The following is a 7296-nucleotide window of genomic DNA, read 5'->3' as shown; positions in this document are numbered from 1 at the left end:
GGTTGGATGATACATCAATTAGATGTAAATAATGCCTTTTTGCATGGTGATCTTAATGAAGATGTGTACATGGACATACTTCAAGGTGTTATTTGCTAAGCCAAATAAAGTTTGTAAGCTTCATAAGTCACTTTATGGGTTAAAACAGGCTGGAAGGTAATGGTTTACCAAATTGTCTAATTCATTAAAAGAGCTAGGATATGCCCAATCTAGTCATGACCATTCTTTGTTCACTAAGAATTCTAATCAATACTTTATTGATCTTCTTATTTATGTGGATGACTTAGTATTATCTGGAAATAATATGCATGAGATTTGTTAGTCAAGTAGCATCTTGATAAACAATTCAAGATAAAGGACCTTGGTAGTTTGAAATACTTCCTAGGATTAGAGGTGACCAGGTCCAAATCTGGCATAACCCTTTGTCAAAGAAAGTATCCCCTTGACATCCTTTCTGATACTGGTTTTCTAGCAGCTAAACCAGTGCCAACTCCCATTGTGAAAACCACAAAATTACACCAAGATAATGCACCTTGCTTTGAAGATCCCTCTTTATATAGGATAATGGTAGGTAGATTGATTTGTTTAACAAATACTAGGACATATATTACTTATGTTGTCCATCAACTTAACCAAATTATGGCAAAACCTACTATTATACACTATAAAGCCTTAACTCGAGTTTTTAGATATATCAAAGGAAGTCCAGGTCAAGAGATTTTCTACTCTTTTGCATCTCCTCTTTAGCTAAAGGCATTTGGTGACTCAGATTGGGCAGCTTGAATGATTCAAGGAAATCTATAACATGGTGATGTGTCTTTCTTATAAACTCATTGGTCTCGTGGAAATCAAAGAAGTAGACAACGATGACTCGTTTATCTTCACAAGCAAAATATCATGCATTAGCTACCACTTCACGTGAGATACAATGGCTCACTTACTTATTGGAAAGTTTCAGAATAACCTACATCAAACATGTCATTCTTTACTGTGGTAATGAGTCAGGTAGGCATATAGCAGCAAACTCGGTTTTCGAGGAAGAACAAAGCATATCAACATTGATTTCCATATTGTTAGAGAGATGCTTCAATCAAAGCTTTTCCATATCCTTCATATAGCTTCATCATATCAGATAGTAGACATTCTCATAAAGACATTGAATTTGTCCCATTTCAAGCTCTTATTGAACAAGCTGGGATTAGTGAATATTTATTCTCCAGCTTGTGGAGGACTATTGAAAGAGAATGAAGAAAATCATTGGGTTGGTGTTACAAGGTTAGAAGTCTCGGTCAAAAGGTCTGGCGAAATTCAGGAGTCTCAATCAATACCCCTTGGTCATGGAATTCTTCCTTGGTCATAATTGGCATGTCTTCCTCTGTCAGAGTTGGCGTGTGAGGTGTGTGTCCTTCGGTTAGCTTGGCTTAGTCTCCTTGGTCATAATATGTCGGTCACGACGGGCCATCCTAGTCAACAAACTTGGCCAAGCTGGTTCAACAATAGTATCTCTATTAATTTCATGGGTCTTTATGTTTTGTCTTGGGTTTCACTTGGGCTATTGTTTCTATTTTTATTTATGGATTATTTTGGTTAGTTATGAGTTAGTTAATATTGTTGGGGTTTCTATTTTTAGGGTTGCTTGGGTTTCAAGCTAACTTGGTTAAACTTCATTTGTATAAATAGGAGTTTTGAATCACCTAGAGTTTTACATCCTCTCTCATCATACTATGACATTCGGACTTATCAAAAATTTGAACTCAAAATATTTTAATTTTTGTTATTAATAATTATTATAGAACTTATGTTTAAAATTGACACTTTATATAAATACATTAAGGCTTTGTTTGAGAGTTTAGTTTTTGAGGAGAAAGGAAGAAATGACTTTAAAATTTTATTCATTGTTTGGGAGTTAAATGAAAGAGGGGCGAAGATTTTGAAGGATTTCTAGAGTTCTCCAAAATACATCATGTGCATATTTTCATAGTTCCTTCAATTTGTGATTTTTCTAGAGATAAAATGTCAAAAATCATAATTGCTTCCCATCAAGTGATGTAATTATATTTTTGTTCATTTCTCGTAATTAATTACATTTTTAAAGGAAAAAAAATTGCATTATTATTATTTTTGTTTCTCTCTCATCTAAATTTCATACTTCCAAACAACTTAGTGAATTGTGTTCCTTTCTCCCTCCTTTCCTCTTCATTCTTAGTTATTGATTTTTCTCATTCCTTTTTCTCCTAACTCCCAAATAAATCAAAAGTTGTTGTTACTTTTTGTTATATATCGAGAGGATCGTAAATTATCTCATTGCTTGGCTCTATGCAAAGTATCAATTCTTTGCCAAAAACGTTGTTTACTTGATAATGTAGAATCGAATATTTGAACGAACGAGTCATGAACCATGTTTTCTAAATTATCAGTAACAAAAATAATTATTAGGGTATGTTACACTCTATCCTTTGAGGTTAATTAAAAAATGCTCAAACCTTAATTTGTTTAAAAAGCACTTTGTTAAAACTTAAAATGGACCAAAATTTTAAATTAGAAGATATAATATTTCATTTGTAGTAACTTTGGTTCGATTTACCATATCCTCTAAACAATTAACTTTTAAATAAATAAATAACTTAAATTTTTTGTCAACCTGAATTAGATGTCTTCTGATTTTTGTCACTGTATCATAGCCCTTCTAATTTAGTTTATTTTGAGTTTAGGCTATGTTATTAGCTATGCTTTTTTAAATGTTGATGTGAAATAGACGAAAACCAATTATAAATATATTATTATATGAATTAAGGTGAAACCATTAACAGGTTATAAGGATAAAATCCAAAGCAAAAATGTGTAAGAGACACAATATATACTATCTAACACTATGTGCATGTATGTTAAATTCTGTATTTAGATCAAGATCATATTTATATATGGTTATAATTTGAGATTATAAACTGAAAACAAAAAACAATACATAATTAAGAGGCGAGAAATTGTTTTTTTGTTCCTACCCACGTGATTTTATTTTATTGGGGTGGTCACGAGCTTCAAGTTAAGAAGCTGCCTAAAAGTTAACGAATACTAGAACCTAGAAGAGACATGTCTAAGATCTGGATCACCCCATTGAGGCTTAGTAAGGTCTAAGATCTGATCTATATGGTAGCTTATAAGAGAAGACTTCCTTAAAAGGTATTTTAGAGTCGCCATAAGCTTAGACACTAAGTTGCGAGAGTAATTGATTCAAAGGAAGGGAACATTGCCTCAACCATGACATCAGTGGACCTTTCATCAACGAGTACTAGAACTTAGAAGAGACATGTCTAAGATCTGGATCACCTCATTGAGGCTTAGTAAGTTATAAGATCTGACTGATAGCTTATAAGATAAGACTTCCTTAAAAGGTATCTTAGAGTCGCCATAAGCTTAGACACTAGGTTGCGAGAGTAATTGATTCAAAGGATGGGAACATTGCCTCAACCATGACATCAGTGGACCTTTCATCAACCTAAGGTAAACTTATCACATTTAGTATGAATAGAGGTAATTACACAATAAGCATTATATTCTCTCACTTCTCTCTACCTCACCCTCTCTAGCATATAATTGTCTATACTAACTTGAACATCAGATTGACTTTTCAGATACATACCTAAAACGATATAAGGCTCGATTTATTATTTAACACTGTCCAAACACTCTAAGGTCAATCCTCAGCATTGTTAAAGCTAAATCATCTAACCACCACAAGCATAAATATAAAAATCAAGTTCATCACCATAACGAGATTGAGACCAACAATAACCCACCAAAATCAATCATCATCCTATCATCTATAATCTCCCCAACCCATGATGCCTTGACTATGGGGCTAATGTTTTTCAAGAAATTTGAGAGGTTGTAAATTTGGTTGAGACTAAACATTGCTTAGTTTCTAATCTAACAATTGTCTTGATTTTTAATAATCACCTACCTTAGATACTTTGGTTTAACACATTCAATTAACAATGGCCTTACTATACCTTGATCACTAGTTCTTCAACTTGTTTCTTAGAACATTTGGTGAATCAATGAAGCTATAATGCTTAGACATTTAGATCATTTAGATCATTTACATAGTTTTCCCGTGAAGCTATACTATACCTTTTATTCAATGATAACGTCTTTCTAATTTTTTATACGAAATAAACTATTTTTTTACCTTAAGAAATGGTCTTAGTTTTTTTTTATTTTCTGTTTTATTATGACAAATCATCATTTAGTGGCTTGCTGTACTAACTTTCCTTAATTGAAAATAAAAGCCATCGCTTGGCGGGCATTATAATCAATTATTTTTCTAATGTAGAACGAGTCCTAGTTATTTTTTGTCTCCTTCCTCTCAGCTTTTAGCTTAATTTTACAATAAGCATATATGTACTTTATTTAATAATATCAGATTTTAAAATTAATTTTAATAATATCAAATTTCAAAAAAGAAAAAGAGTGGTTGCAATAGTGTGAAGAAAAATCCCAGGCCAGAAGCGTTCAACCACATACATCTTTTATTGCAGCTATAGGTACACGTGTGTTTTTAAACCAACTCTCACCACTTAAACATTGAATTTTCGATGGATATATCCTCAAACTATAAATAATTTGTGATTTTAACATTTTATATTTTACAATCTCTTTATTAGTAAATCAAATTATCTTCATCTTTTATTTATTTTTTATCTTTTAACACGTGTCTCAAAAAATTCCAATTTTTTTGTCGGAATAACATTTTTTATGAAAATAAATATATGCACTAACATTGTATGAATTCTATATATTATCATTACGTTATTCAACATATAAATGATATAGTGTTTGTCAATAAATTTTTATAACAATATATATACTACTCTTTTTTATATACAGAATCCAACATATACAATATCATTTCTGTTTCTTGTCCTCTCCTTAATTAAATAACTGCACACATATAGAATAAACCACACATCTATATATATAGTACCATTCAGCAATTACATCAATTAATGGATTAATTGTACATCACATATTCCCATACTGCTCTGTGGTTTGTTCTTATTCTCTCACTTTCATTACAATCCTCAGCATATTTGCATGTTGGTTTCTAGCTCAACTTGTCCATCAGCTGAGACGCTAGTGAGAAGTGTAGTAATAAAAACAGTTTCTCTCAATCTGGGTATTGCACCTGGCCTCATTAGAATGAAACTCGATCCTCTCTAGTATTAGAGGATCTAGTATAAGAGATTATGACATGTGATCTTAAAAAAAATAACGATACAAATTTTAAATTATTTTTAAATTAAAAATATTATAAATTATGAAAACCAATCTGAACTTCACATTGTAATACTGGATCATCCACCAAAGAGGATCCCAGCAGTGTTAAAATGCATTTGCATGGCAGATTTGTGAGGTTAGGTTCAAAATGACTTTCTAAAATCCAAAATTTCATTTTTCAACAAGTAACTGGTTCTTAATTTTCAATTTTCATGTTCATATTTCCCTGGTAGATATATAATATTTCAACTTATCAATTATTGGCTAGATTATTGCTACCAAGTTTCTAAAATTGTCATGTCCTGTATATATAGGGTTGTGATGGTTCAATGCTACAATATTTGATACTGCATAGTTTAAAAACAAATTTTTTTACCCAACCAAACATAAATATAAATTATCAATAAAAATACATATTTTTGCTCAACCAAACATTAAAAAAAAAAGTTGCAACATCAACATACTACAAAAGTTTATATAGCAAGAACCATCAGTCAATGTAACATTACATGACAATTATGAATTAACTACATCGTAACATATTGGAAAACTTATATACAATATTTGATTATGAGTAGTGGAAAATCCTCAAATCAAAAATAAGGACGTGATGGAATATCAGTGGAGTGACATGAACCAAGATAAAACCTACATATTATTTCTTTCCCCCCCTTAAATCTTTAATTTTTTGATTATTTGATTTTATTAGTTTGTAATACATCATCATTCATTATTATTTTGAATTTAAGCTTCATCTTTATTAAGATCTTGATTTGTTCTTGACACAATTTGATTCAATTGATTTTTAGTTTTGTGATGGTAATTGGTCCATAAAGTGATTATCAATCAATTATTAGAAGCATAATTATTTATGGACATGTTTGAACTATCTCATGTTTTGAGCTTTAGTATGCATGAGTACTTGTTGATGATTATTCTAGATTAACATGGACATAGTTTGCTCGTCTTTATTAAAAATTATGTAGTCACTCAAAAAGCTTGGTAAGGTTATCCAAAAAAAAAAGCATTAATATTGTATTTACCTGTGGTGGTTATGATGGTGAGTTTGAGAATCATGAATTTGACATATATTGTGAGTAGGGGTGACAAAATTATCCATAATCCAAAATTCATCTAAATTCATCCAAATTAAATCTATCCGTTAGAACTAATGGATTTAAATGGATATAATCCAATGGATGGATTCAAATCCATCCATTATATCCAATGGATATCCATGGTTATATCCATTTGGATGGATAACCAATCCATCCAAAAAAATAAAAATAAAAACAAATTTTTTTTTCCAATTAATTCAATATTAATATAAAAAATATCTCACCTTTCGAAGCACAATCCCACACACATTACAAAAGTTGAAAATTGCAATTGTGATTTTAAAAAGTGCTTATCAAAAAAGTATAAACGATTTCGGTCTTAGTGCTTTACCCCAACATCTTAATGCAAAGTATAAATATATCATTTTGGTATTGACTAATGTGATAATATAATAACAAAATTAAATATTTCAGGAAGATGAACTGTTGCATACAACTTATAGAAGTCCCAATTATTAGGGGTGTAAGCGGTTCTGGTTTAAACCGTAAAACTAATGAAACTGAACCATAAAATGCGATTCGGTTCAGTTCCGCGGTTCGGTTCAGTTTTTTTATATTTTGAACCATAAGTTCGGTTCGGTTCACGGTTTTGTAAATTTTGGAACCATTAGAACCGAACCGAACCGCATATTAAAAAATAATTTTATTTTATATTTGGATGATTAAGCTTTACAGTTATGAGATAAAATATGATTAAGAATTTAGGATTATTAATAAAATAGTCTATAAATAAGAGGCAAATGGAAAAAATAAATTAATAAACAAACCTAAATATCTATTATCTCTATTATTCATTGAAAAGATAGAAAGAAAATTAAAAAAACTAGTATACATTTTGTCACTATTCAGAGATGAAATTAATCAAATAAAGAAATTAAAGAACTAAAAGAAAATAAATAAA

This window comes from Lupinus angustifolius, chromosome LG11, assembly GCF_001865875.1.
Source record: "Lupinus angustifolius cultivar Tanjil chromosome LG11, LupAngTanjil_v1.0, whole genome shotgun sequence".
In the NCBI taxonomy this organism is placed as follows: Eukaryota; Viridiplantae; Streptophyta; class Magnoliopsida; order Fabales; family Fabaceae; genus Lupinus; species Lupinus angustifolius.
This window is presented reverse-complemented; position numbering follows the sequence as displayed.